Source organism: Myotis lucifugus, unplaced genomic scaffold (assembly GCF_000147115.1).
Source record: "Myotis lucifugus unplaced genomic scaffold, Myoluc2.0 scaffold_8, whole genome shotgun sequence".
In the NCBI taxonomy this organism is placed as follows: domain Eukaryota; kingdom Metazoa; phylum Chordata; class Mammalia; order Chiroptera; family Vespertilionidae; genus Myotis; species Myotis lucifugus.
Genome location: NW_005871056.1, coordinates 13,344,657 through 13,358,732, shown reverse-complemented (window position 1 = coordinate 13,358,732; position 14,076 = coordinate 13,344,657). Strand labels below are relative to the sequence as shown.

General features: G+C 35.4%; 1 protein-coding gene across 2 annotated transcripts in view; it reads left to right on the top strand.

Annotated features, from left to right (window-relative positions):
* The window catches only part of PPARG (peroxisome proliferator activated receptor gamma), a 106,096-nt gene that overhangs the window by 16,783 nt on the left and 75,237 nt on the right, over positions 1 to 14,076 (top strand). The window lies entirely within an intron of this gene.

The window sequence follows — 14,076 nt, the reverse complement described above, 5'->3', positions numbered from 1 at the left end:
CTATAAATCAGTAGTCTGAGTGGAATCTTGGCAGATGAGGTCTCAGTCAGGTAACAAGCATTTTGTTTATATTTAGATAATTTGAGAGCCTGGCCTTTGGGCATTTGGTACTGAGTCCAGTAAAGAGAAGCCTGAAGAACAGAATATTTATTATGAGTAGATGTCACCTTTCTCCTGTCAGGGGCTTAATTCCAAGCAGCCAGAGAAAAACTAAAGACATTGTCTCTTTCAACTTAACTTGGCAAGGTTTGTTTTAAAGACAGCCAGGAGCCCAAATCAAAAGTGAATGAAGACCACAACAGAGAATGTAAGATGACAGCTGGCATGAATACTCTTTTGGCCCTGCTGAGAAAGGGCTGAGACCCAAAGTCTGAAGAGGTAGAAAGAATGATAACTATTCCCTAGTACAGTTGAGTTACATTTAGGAAAGTCCTTTGAAACATAGCCATTTTACAAAAGAGGTGTTAAAATCCCAAGGTTTTTCAGCCACAACTGCCATTTGCTTCTATTAGAATCACTCATCAAGTTGAAAAACAAAGCAAACAAATTAAATAAAAGAATTCTTGGATGGCTGGCATGGCTCAGTAGTTCAGTTCCTGGCCACATGTCTGGGTTGCGAGCTTGAACCCCAGTGTAGGGCGTGCAGGAGGCAGCCAATCAATGATTCTCTCCCATCATTGGTGTTTCTGTCTTTCTCTCTCTCTCCCTTCCTCTCTGAAATCAAAAACAAAATATTTTTTTTAATACTAGTAATAATTCTTTAGTATCTAAATGTCATTGGCAAAGCTTTGTTTTCCCTTGCAAAACCTGTGTACTATAAGGTAAAAATTGAAAGAAATAGTGTTAAGTTCTGCTCTTAGAGCCTAATTTGTAGAACAATCATACTCTGTCCTTGAGTCTGACAGTCATTTAATCACTTATTATCCCGTCCACTTGAAGGGGATAAAAAGAATAATAATAAATCAGAGTATTTAGTTTTGTAGTTCAACTGTTTTCATTGATCCTTCAGGCCTTTAACATTCATCACTAAGGATGATTAATATTTAACTTGAGCCATAAAATTAAAGTTTGTACTGCTTGATAGGTCTGAACCAGTTATGGGGAACTCCATAATTCCAAAATAAACAGATAGACTAGATGATTAGTAATACACTTATTACTTCTAATTCTTGAGATCCTTTATTGTAGAACAAGTTTGCCTATTAAAAGAATGTGTTGTTTATTAGATCACTAGAGGCCTGGTGTCCCTTAGCCCAGCCTGCACCCTCTCCAATCTGGGACCCCTTGGGGGATGTCCAACTGCTGGTTTAGGCCCAATCCCTATGGACCAGTCGCCCCTAACTGCCCTCCCCTTGCTGCCCTGATTGCCCATAACTGCTCTCCCCTGCTGGCCATCTTGTGACCACATGGGGGCGGGCATCTTGTGTGAGGGCATGAAAGTCAATTTGCATATGACCTCTTTATTATATAGGATTAACAGGTTAGCAATTCAGATGTCCAACCAGTAAATAATAAGCTATATCTTCTCAATTTTTTTTATTGTGGTAAAATATTTGTAACATAAAATTTGCCATTTTAACCATACAATTCAATGACATAATTACATTTACAATGTTGTTCAACCATCAGCCCTGTCTATATCCAAAACTTTTTCATCATCCCAAACAAGAATTCTGTGCCCATTAAATAACATCTCCTGATTACCTACCCTTTAGACCAGCCGTGGGCAAACTACGGCCCGCGGGCCGGATCCGGCCCGTTTGAAATGAATAAAACTAAAACTAAAAAAAAAGACCGTACCCTTTTATGTAATAATGTTTACTTTGAATTTATATTAGTTCACACAAACACTCCATCCATGCTTTTGTTCCGGCCCTCCGGTCCAGTTTAAGAACCCATTGTGGCCCTCGAGTCAAAAAGTTTGCCCACCCCTGCTTTAGACTGTGGTTATCTCTGTTTTACTTTCTGTCTTTATGAATTTGCCTATTCCAGTTATTTCATGTAAGTGGGGTCATACTATAGCCACCCTAGCAGGTGTGAAGAGGCGTCTTATTGTGGTTTTGATTTTATTTCTCTAATAACTAATCATGTCCATCATCTTTTCATGTGCATACATCTATATGTCATTGGAGAAATGTCTATTTAACTTCTTTGCCCATTTTTTAATTGGGCTGTTTTCTTTTTGCCTTTTTATTGTTCTTTCACTTTTTAATTCATGTTTTTACATACTTCTCCCATATATCAAAAGAATAACTTTATTTGAGCCCAATGAAATGCTTTCTATCAGCCTTTCATTGCCAAAATCAGTAACAGAGAATCTGTCTCTGTTCATACAAAATAATTTTTCTGGATTCCTTGATGCTATGGAATTCCTTGTATTCTCTCACATATCTCAATTTAATGAGCCCATGTGTAGAGTATGATTCATTAGAAGTACTCTGGAAAATAAATATCCATTTTCTTAGAATGATGAAATTTTAGACCTGGAAGAGACCATCTCTCTCAAACTGGGATCCACAAATTCTTGGGAATTCACAAATATATTCTTAGGTTCTGAGAGTTTTATAATTTAAAAATAATGTGTTTTATATCAATAATAATCTAAAAGGTCATTATAAAGCCCAAATTTCACAATTCAAGGACATTTTAATGATTTCTTATATTGGTTTTCTCAACCTAGGGTTACAGGACCTCTGGAGAGTCTGAGGACATATCCTTGGCAGATCTATAAGGGATCCCATTTCTTGAAGAGGGATCCATACATTAGTTGGCCAAATCCAACTCCTCTCCTTTTACAAATGAGGCCTAGAGAATGTAAATAACTTACGGCATTGGCAAAGCTTTGTTTTCCCTTGCAAATAACTTCTGGCATAACACAGCAAGTCAATAAAACCAACCAGCACTAAAACTCAAGTCTTCTAGGCTTTATTCAGTGTTCTTTGTGCTACTTGCAGGGATCATGTCTTCATTGAGTTTATAATGTAGTGGGGAAAGCAGAAAATGAACAAGTAATAACTAAAATGAGTGCTGCAAGGGAGGAAAGGGATAGGTAATAGAAGTTGTATAGAGTGATAAACAGGATGATTTAACCTAGTCTGAGGGTTTGGGGAAGTGATTTTTTTTGCTTACGGTCAAAGAGAAAATAGGAGTTAAAGAGAGCTGTGAGAAGAACAATGTTACAGACAGGAAATACTAGTAAAGTGTGGAGGCTCTGAGGTGGGAAAAAGCATAGTTTACTTACTGATTTAAATGGAGAAAGGGAGTTGGAGGAGGCTTCAGAGATTAACAGGCTCCAGATTATTCCAGTTGGGATTGAAGACAATCAGGAGTCAATACACTGGTGATGCTGGGATTCTAGTTTAAATTTTTCATTTACACGTCTATTCATCACTGGAAGTTAGAAGACCTAAATTCTAGCTCCTGAAATGTCTTATAACTATATAACCTTGTATAAGTCACTTACTAGACTAGTATAAAGCACAATAATTTGTACTCACCATCCCTTAGACATACTTAATGCTCCTTCCTCTTGCCTTGAATGCTCCATTCTTCCTTTCTGTATGTTCATTCATTCAATCATTAATCAATTCATCAGTCAACCAGCCAATGGTCTTTATTCATACAGTAATAATTATTGATGTTCTGTGACAGAGATATGAAAGTGACATAGATACACGGTCACTGTCTTATAGTTTCTACACCTTGCTCACTATATAAACCTTAGCTGAAATCCCATTTCCTCCACAGAGCCATTTCCATAAATCATTCCATTTTGACATGCTCTTCAGAGTCCCTGTGAAACTTAGTCATTTTTCATTGATTTGGCAATTAACCAGGTGTTACCTTGTGACATCTCTTTTATCGATTGGCTGGAATTCTTATTCAAATCATGAATCATTACTTTTCACCTCTTTGCAGTTTGTTTTCCAACAAGATATAAATTCCTTAAGGGCAGGCTTACACTTCTCTGTATTTCCCACAGTGTCTTGTAAACAGCAAAGTTTTTTGACTGGGTTCTTTCAGCATATGTTTGTTGATTTGTGTTACATTTTTAAGTTCATATTTTACTTCCTGTTTAAATGATTTTGGCCAGGTCACATGGTTCCCCTGAGCCTCAGTTTTCTTTTCTTTTGCCTTTTTTTTTCCAATGAAATAGAAATAATTACCACCTCTCAAGATTAAAGAAATAATATATGTAAAAATACTTTTTATACTTTTTAAATTTTTTAATTAAATTTATTGGGGTGACTGGTTAATATGAGTACATGAGTTTTGCTTAGCTGGTTGCTCAGTGGCCCAAGGACTAAAGGGTTTCTGGTTCTATTCTGGCCAAGGGCACATACCTCAATTGCAGGCTCGATCCCAGGCCTCGGTTGGGGTGCATGTGGGAGGCAATCAATCAATGTGTTTCTCTCACATCGATGTTTATCTCTGTCTCGGGTGAGGATTAACAACAACAAAAAGAGTATATAAGTTTCAAGTGTACAATTCTATAATACATCATCTGTATAGTGCATTGTGTGTTCACCACCCAAAGTCAAATCATTTTAAGATACTATTTGATGTTACTGCTTATTTTATACTTTGTGATGAAAGTCGCCCTACCTTGAATTCTTCCAGGAGATTCTTCATGTCCCAACATTTACTTCAACTGTTCACTTGGTCTACCTTTATCTCTGTTACCCTGCCATATAGCTCTTTACAGTTTAAGATCTTTATTTGCTCTAAATTTGTATCTATTTTTTTTCACCTTCATTTTGAGTATTCCCAAAACTTAATTTTATTTATGACTGTGGACATAAATGGTGGGACTGTCATCAGACTAGCCTAATCCAGATCCGTCAGATTAATGGATCCATCATACTACAAAATTGGGAGTGATAGCAATTACTGTTTGTTTTCTTTCAAGGTAGCTTGTAGTTTCAGATTGATATGAAGTGTTGGTTGTTAGGAATTTGATATTGAAAATTGTTTAGTCTGTATTAAAGCTCTGTATACTCTCCAAAGAATATGTTAGGACTGGTATCATCAAAGCTCTTGTTGCTACAAATACAATAATTTCAATAACCCCCAAATACATTAATTTTAATAATTAAGTCATATGATTAAGACTTTCCAAGTGTTAAGAATTTACTGAATTGAATTATTCTGGTTGCTACTTTGGATACTTTGGTTAACTGCAACCATCAAACTAATCTTTATTTTACTGCCTTCATTGAAATAAGCTTTTTTAGATCATTTTTAAAGTCTTTTAATATGACCATTGCTTTCTCTAGCTTTTCTGGAGTGTGGTTTCTTTGTGGCTAATGTCTCTCACCTCTTGGAACCTTTAAATAAATGTATTGACTATTGTTATTGTTATTTATGTTGAAAGATATTAAAATGAGATTTGTAATCCAAATGGGCATTTACTTACTTCACATCTGGTTGCTTGAAAAGTAGCCAAATGCAATAATTCTTAATGCAAGAGAGCCTAGGGGAAAACCTTTGCAATTCCCACCCGCCTTTGCAAAACAACTGCCCTGTGTGAACCTTTAACATTAAAAAAAGAAGCATAGAAATTTTGCTTCACCACATTTAATTACAGATTTCCAATACAGTGCTAATATGATTTCTACATTCATGAGCTAACACCCATTAGAAGTAGAAGGTAATGGGGAAAAAACTATGGCACATTGACCTCGTTTCTAGTTTGCCAGAAACCAAGATGTCATGAAACATCTCTCCTCTCTTAAATCTCCTCACTTTGCTTAATTTTAAAGTGATTATATGTCCAAGTTGCCTGTTACAGTCTCAGTGTTTGCCTGTTGTCTGAGTGTAATTTTTAATATTTCCCTCTTTCACTCTTAAAAGTGTCCCAGTTTGTGTATGTGTAGTCATCCCATTTAATCCCTTAGACTCAGTGGTTCTCAACCTTCTGGCCCTTTAAATACAGCTCCTCATGTTGTGACCCAACCATAAAATTATTTCCATTGCTACTTCATAACTGTAATGTTGCTACTGTTATGAATCATAATGTAAATATCTGATATGCAGGATGGTCTTAGGCGACCCCTGTGAAAGGGTTGCTCGACCGCCAAAGGGGTCGCGACCCACAGGTTGAGAACCACTGCTTAGAGACCCTAATCAGAAGGGGTAAGGAGTGGGAATTATGAGAACATATTAAAAAGTGGAAATGATACTTAGGAGGAGACAGGGCTGAAATCAAAAGACTACTACTGATCAGAATTCTCAGTAAATTAAGATAAAAGCTGAGCTGGAACTGGATTTGTCAATACATTCTGAACATCACAAGATCCACCAGATTAATGCTGGTTGCTCTTGGGGAGTGGGGAGAGGCAGAGGACAATAACCAGGTCAGGAGTTTGTGGTCTCTTTTATGCAATTCTAACGTTGAGCTTCCTTTCTGAGGTTTTCCATGCTGAGTCTTTCACCTCTTGATACTCTTTGAGGACAAGTGATGCTGATATCTAGTAGAAAGACTTCAGAGAAAAAAAAAGATGGAAGATAAAAGTTCTTGATAACTTTCCTCTTCTTTGAAAAGCTTAGCTAAACTCTGCAGTTTACCTTAATACTCTCTACTCAGAAATTTTTAATCTTTCAACTGTGGAAAGCTTGCTTGATATTCTCTTTTAAAGAATCCTCCAGACTTGATAGCTCCTATTTTTAATACTGTTTTTACATAGTGTCTTTATTTTATTTAAGGTAACTTTTTTGATTCTAAGAGTACATTTTCTTTATTCAATTTCAGAAAGAGGAAGGGAGAAAGAGAGAGAGTAATATCATCAGTCACCTCCCACACACAGGGATCGAACTCACAACCTGGGTATGTGTCCTGCTCAGGAATCGAACCTGCCACCCTTTAGTGCACGGAATGACACTCTAACCAACTGAGCCACACCGGCTAGAGCACTAAGAGTAAATTTAAAGTAACTTTTTAGATTCTAAGGATAATAGTTATTGAAAAAGATGCAGAAAAATAGAAATAAAGAAATAATAGCTCATAATTCCATCACCCAAAAATAACTAATGTCAGCACTATAGCATAGTTTCTTTCAACTTTCACATATATATATTTTTTCAATGTTTATTTAATGAATCTCTTACATTATAATTTTAAGGATAATGCTGTTATTCTAGTAGCAATAGGAAAATAATATTTTATATTTGTACAGAGTTTTAAAATGTGTAAAGGTCTTTTATAGTAACATTTAATCCTAATAATATCTCTGTAAGGTAGGACAGATATTGCTCCCCATTTTACATATGGGAAAATAGAAGCCCAGAAATGCAGTAACTTTCCCAAAGACATCGGTAAGTAGTAGAGCCTTGATTACAACCCTGTGTCACAGTCCAAGACTCTCTATGTACAACTCAATGGAATCAGGTCTAAAGAACTAACTAATTATGTGAAACTAATTCTTCGACTGGAAAAAGAAAGTAAGGAAGATAAATATTGTATTTGAATAATGGTCTTTAAGTTTTTATAGAGGTGTGTGCAAAGAGTGATAACCACCTTCCTTAAACCTCTTCTGAAAATAAAACAAGGGTGGCTGAGCTTCTTGTGGACATTTAAGTTTGGGGTAGGGTACTTTCCTTAAGGCTTTGAAAAGACAGTATACCATCTGTGTGGAGTTGACAATCAAGTCTTTAACTGTTAAAGTTTAACACCTAATGCTGCACTAAGAAGAATAAATGAAGTGAAAGGCATGCCCTCTTATGTTTTCAAAGGACTTAACAATATACCTGGAGAAATGAAACAAATATATAAGAAACTATTTAGGTGTAAATTATGTGGTATTGATTCTATGTACAATGAGTTAATTGGGGATAAAAACTAATCAATTGCCATTCAAAGACCATTTACTTTGCATTAGTAAAGAAAAGCACATCATTAAATGTTATAGCATAAATAAGATCAGGAAGCCAGAAACAGGTCTCGGTGGATGACAGAAAGTAGGTATATACACATTCATTCACACATTTATGCATCCACTCAACATTTATTGAGCACCTACTATATACCACAAATACATAGGAGTGAGTAGATATATCCTTTAGAATAGAACTTAAGTTACATGTTAGGAAATAGTGAACAATAAGGTAGGTGAGTGGGTGGGTATGTAGGCAGATACAGCAATAACATTATTAACCAATGCAGAAATTAGACGAGATTCTGATTAGGGACAAGAGTTTATAATAGATGAGTCCTTAACACTTAAAATTCATTGAATGGAAGAGCTAAAAGAAAATGTTAGACGCCATCGAATCTACTCTCCATTCCTTATCTCTACTTTAAAAATGGGGATTTAATATATGGAACCAAAAAATACCTCAACTAGCCTTAGCAATCTTGAGAAAGAAGAACCAAGTTGGCGGGATCACAATACCGGATATCAAACTATACTAAAAAGTCATTGTAATCAAAACAGATTGGTACCAGCACAAGAACAGGCATATAGACCAATGGAATAGAATGGAGACTCCAGAAATCGATTCACACAAATATGGTTAATTAATATTTGACAAAGGAGGCAAGAGCATACAGTGGAGTAAAGATACTCTCTTTAATAAATGGTGTTGGGAAAATTGGACAGGCACATGCAAAAAAATGAAACTAGACCATCAACTTATTCCATACATAAGAATAAACTCAAAATGGATAAAAGACTTAAAATGTAAGTTGAGAAATCATAAAAATCCTAGAAGAAAACATAGGCAGTAAAATCAGACATCGCTCACATCAATATTTTCACCTATATATCTCCCAGGGCAAGAGAAACAGGAAAAATAAATGCGACTACATCAAACTAAAAAGCTTCTGCACAGCAAAAGAAGCCACCAATAAAATGGGAGAACATATTTGCCAATGATACATCTGATAAGGGGTTGATTTCCAAAATATACAAAGATCTCATACTAACTCAACACCAGGAAGACAAACAATCCAATTTAAAAAATGGGCCAAGTAACTGAATAAACATTTATCCAAAGAGGTCATATAGATGGCCAATAGACATATGAAAAAATGTTCAACATCACTAATCATAAGAGAGATACAAATTAAAATTATAATGAGGTATCACCTCACCCCTGTCAGAGTGGCTACTATCAATAAATCAACAAACAACAAGTGCTGGGGAGGATGTAAAGAAAAGGGAACCTTAGTACTCAGCTGGTGGGAATGCAGCCACTGTGGAAAGTAGTATGGAGTTTCCTCAAAAAATAAAAATGGAACTAACTGCCTTTTGACCCAGCAATCCCACTTCTGGGAATATATCCTAAGAATCCTAAAACACCAATCAGAAAGAATATATGCACTCCTATGTACATAGCAGCATTATTTACAATAGTTAAGATATGGAAACAGCCCAAGTGCCCATCAGTGGATGAGTGGATAAAAAGGCTGTGGTACATTTACACAATGGAATACTATTCAGCTGTAAAAAAGAAGGAGCTCTTAACCTTTGCAAAAGCATAGATGGACCTGGAGATTATTATGCTCAGTGAAATAGCCAATTAGAGAAACAAATATCACATAATCTCACTTATATGTGGAATCTAATGAACAAAATAAACTGATGAACAAAATAGGTCCAATGGCATGTATGCATGGAACAGAATGACAGATCTTAGAGGGGAGATGTGGATGCGATGGGAAGAGATTAACCAAGGAACATATAGGCATAATCCATGGACATGGACAAAAGTGTGGGGAAGGCTTGGGGTGAGACGGGGGCTGGGTGGAGGGGGGCAAGGAAGGGAGGGAAAATGGGACATATGTAATAATGTCAACAATAAATTTAAAAATTTTTTAATTTAAATTTTTGAAAAGGGGGAATTTAAGACCAATGTGACTGTCTTCAGTTCATAAACTGAGTTAGTGGCAGAACTGAAGGTTGAACCCTGGACTTCCACTTCTTTCCAGTTATACCATTCTGTTTCTTAAATCTTGAATTTAGCTAAAACATCTCTTCCTTCTTCCCCATGTCAACTATGTGAATACCAGATCTTAGATCCTAAATTAAAGGTTTCCATTGTAATCGTTATTCAGTCATTGGTAGAAAAATAGAATTTAGAAAATGAATCTGTTTCATGTCTCAATCTCAGTGACGTCTTAATTATAAAATTACCAAAGGCTCAGTGAGATTAACAATCTACAACTTGAAATAAGTGTTTTGTAGTCATAGCAGTGAAGAGCCTGTGTTTTAGATCCAGCTCTATCACTAACTGGTTATATAATTTTGCACAAGTCATGTCACCTCTTTTTTCTTTATTTATAAAATGAAAGGGTTAGAACATCTTTAAAGTCTGGTTCAGTTATTTTATATAGTTATTTTATATTGGCTATTTTATATATCTTAGTCCTAGTTGAGTAAAGCACTGACTTCTTTTAAGGAAAAATTTCTTATGATTCTCAGTGTTCACATAACTTTTATTATAATGTAACAACTATATATAAAACTAGCTATATAAGCTTTTTATGCTTATCGCGCTTATATACAACAAAACAAATTAAATAACAAGTTACAAAACCCTTAACATTCAAATTAACAATTCCCAAAATAGAAATAACTGCTGTAACACAAGCTTTTTGAGGTTCTACACCCTATGCTACTCAGCGCCATGTATATGATTAAATTCTCCCTCGGCTTTTCTCATTTGACTTTCACCTAACTCAAGTGAATTATTTACATATTAAAAATCGACCTTTGTCCTTCTATCATTAATCCTGGACAACTAAAGTAGTGATACTGGACACCAATGAAACCACGAATACAAACTGTGGCACTGAACCTGCCTGTTAGTATTCTGTTACAAAATCGTCTAGCTATCCAGATAGTCTAAAATATAAAACTTTGCAATTATTATATCATTACACTGAAAGAAAAATTGAAAAGATAGAATTTAAAACTTTTTATTAAAAATTTGAAACTATTTAAATGTCCATCTACTGAATGGATAGACAAAATATGGTATAGTTATATACCTAGATTGTTCAGCACTGAACGGGAACTTAAGATACATGCTACAATATGAATGAACCTCAAAAACAGAATAAGTGAAAAGAAAAACAGATACAAGAGACCATATATTGCATGATTCCATTTATACAAAATGTCCAGTAAAAGTAAATGTGGTTTCCTGGGATTGGGGGTGGGAACTGGGATTGATTGTAAACCAGAATGAACGATATTGACTGATGAGAATGTCCTAAAACTGATTTATTTATGGTGATGGTTGCAAAACTTGGTAAATTTACTAAAATTCATTGAATTGTGTATTTTAAATGAACTTTATAATATGTAAAATATTCCTCAGCCCAACCAGTGTGGCTCAGTGGTTGAACATCAACCTTTGAAACAGGAGATCATGGTTCAGGGCACATGCCCATGTTACACGCTCAATTCCCAGTGGGGGACGTGCAGGAGACAGCTGATCAATGATTCTCATCATTGATGTTTCTGTCTCTCTCTCCCTCTCCCTTCCTCTCTGAAATCAATAAAAATATAATAATAATTTCGAAGTCTGTTAAAATATATCTCAATAAAGTTGTAAAAAGCTTTTTATAAGGCTCTTTTTTCTAGGACTTCTTAAGAATATATGTCTATAGATATCCCTCCACATAATAAGGAGACCCAGTTGAAAAAATAGTTTTCGTGGAACTAGAGCATCAAGTAATTAGGATATCATGGATTCTAGTTTTAACTTTGTTATTAACTCTACATTATCTTGGGCAAGGTCTCGGGAAAGTCACTTGACCTCTTTGTGCCTTGATTTCCTCATCTGTAAATGAAGAGGAGGTTAGATTATATGTTCTCTAAGACTTCCTGCAGATGTGATAATCTCATCTTCCATGGCTAGACCCTCTCTGTGTCCCCCTGAAAATGCTCTTTTCAAAGCCCCTTTAATCAATTTGGGATATTGTTTCTGTCATTAACTCTTGGCCACTAAAACTTTCTGACCTTAATGCATAAGTCTTTTAGGTACACAGTTTCCAAAATGTTTATCTGAAAGTTCCACACTAGACTGAATGCCATATCATTCATTAATTTCCCAGAGGCTATGTTCTCATCCTCTGTAACTCTCTTATGGAAGCTCTCCCATAGATAACAATACACTTCCCCTTCAGGCAGTACATGAAAGAAACAATGGAGGATACAATGGAATCCTATAAAATTACACAGAATGAGAATCTGGCCCATTGTTTTCTCCTGCTGCCTAAGGAAGAAGTTGTATTCTTTGGATCCCCATAAAGATTTTGGCTTGTCCACCTCCTCAGATTCCCAAGTAACAATTAGGCAATCTGGCCTTCTTCCCACTTCTCATTTCAATGTGTAGGATACTTGTCAACTTGCCCAGAATGACTTTAGGCATTTTGAGTTGTTCATCTGACTGTGTGCAATAGATAAATAAAAACATAAGTAGAAGTAGGACTTACTTAAGACCCAATTTTATTTTTATTGGGGGGAGCACGTATTTTAGAATTGAAAAAGTTATTTCTTGTCTAGCTTCATGTTTTAGTCTTTCCTCTTCCCTTTTGTTCAATAAGTTGTTTAAAATGAAAAGTTTATTAAAATGGAGCTCATGTTTGTAAATATAAAAATATAACATCTTCCTAGAAAAGTACCCCTGGACTGTAAAGAAACTAGGTGGCTGGAATGTGGTTTAATTAGCCCACAAGCCTGTCAGGAATCTTAGACTCTTTTCCTAAAGCTATGCTGACACACAACATAACTTTGGAAGAACCAGTTAAGTTTGTATTCTGCTTATCCCCTATAATTTAGGAATAACCATGTCTAAAACTGAAAGGCCCTGTTAATAGAGATTGTTAAGTAAGCATTAGTTACATTATTAGGTTTTGAATGTGCAATAAAGAGAAAAAGGGCCTGGCCAGTATGGCACGGTGGTTGAACATCAACCTATGAACCAGATGGGTGCAGTTAGATTCCCAATCAGGGCACATGCCCGGGTTGTGGGCTCAATCCCCAGTGGGGGAAGTGCAGGAGGCAGATGATCAGTGGTTCTCCCTCATCATTGATGTTTCTGTCTCTCTCTCTCCTTCTCCCTTCCTCTCTGAAATATATGTATTTTAAAAGTAGCAGACACTTCCTGTCCTAGTTACTTTTTTAAAAAAAAAAGAAAAAGAAAAGGGATTAGATACCTGAAGAACCACAGAATAGGTATCCTGGTTGTAACTCATAGGACCAAGGATAACAGAGAAAAGTGAAATTGAAATAAAACTATCTAAAAATAATTGGAAAAAAAACAAAACTTAGGTCTGTAAGTATTTTATGATATGACCATTCAATAAACAAAAGAAACAGATATGCCTAACCAAGAAAGTTTGGTTTTGAAGATATCAACCTTTTTAATAACAGAGAACACATTAAACATTTATTCTTCATTCTCAATAGGAACTATATTTTAGGATATTCATATAGCTTTAATTTCCAAAGGAAATCCCTACATCATAGAAAGCTAATAAATGTTGAAAGAATGGTAGAATTAGAAAACTTTATTTCATAAACTCAAAAGTGTTGATTCAAGAAAAGATTATTAAGTGTGTTAAAATCTTTAGGTGAAGATTGGTGAAATTAAACATTCTTATAATGCCAAAGCAACAGCACACAGATTACTTAATAGTTGCAAAGAGAAAAATATAACTGAACTGGAGAGATCACACTATCATCATTCTAAATTAATAATCGTTCTTAACATCACTAATGGTCACTCACATACTGTGTCTCTGGTATGATGGAATAGGAAATATGGAATATCATCTATGTTACATTCAAGTAAAAAATGTTTAACAAAATAAAAACAGACTCATAGATATATATTCTCGACTGACAGCTGTCAGAGGGGAGGCTGGTTGCCAGGCTAGGTGAAAAAGGTATAAAGATTAAAAAGAAGAAAAAAACACCCAATAGCTCATAGACACAGACAACAGTATGGTGATTACCAGAGGGAAACAAGGGTGGAGGTGATGAACACATAACATACAGATGATATACTATAGAATTATCCAAATGAAACCTATATAATTTTATTAACGAACTAGTGGCCTGCACG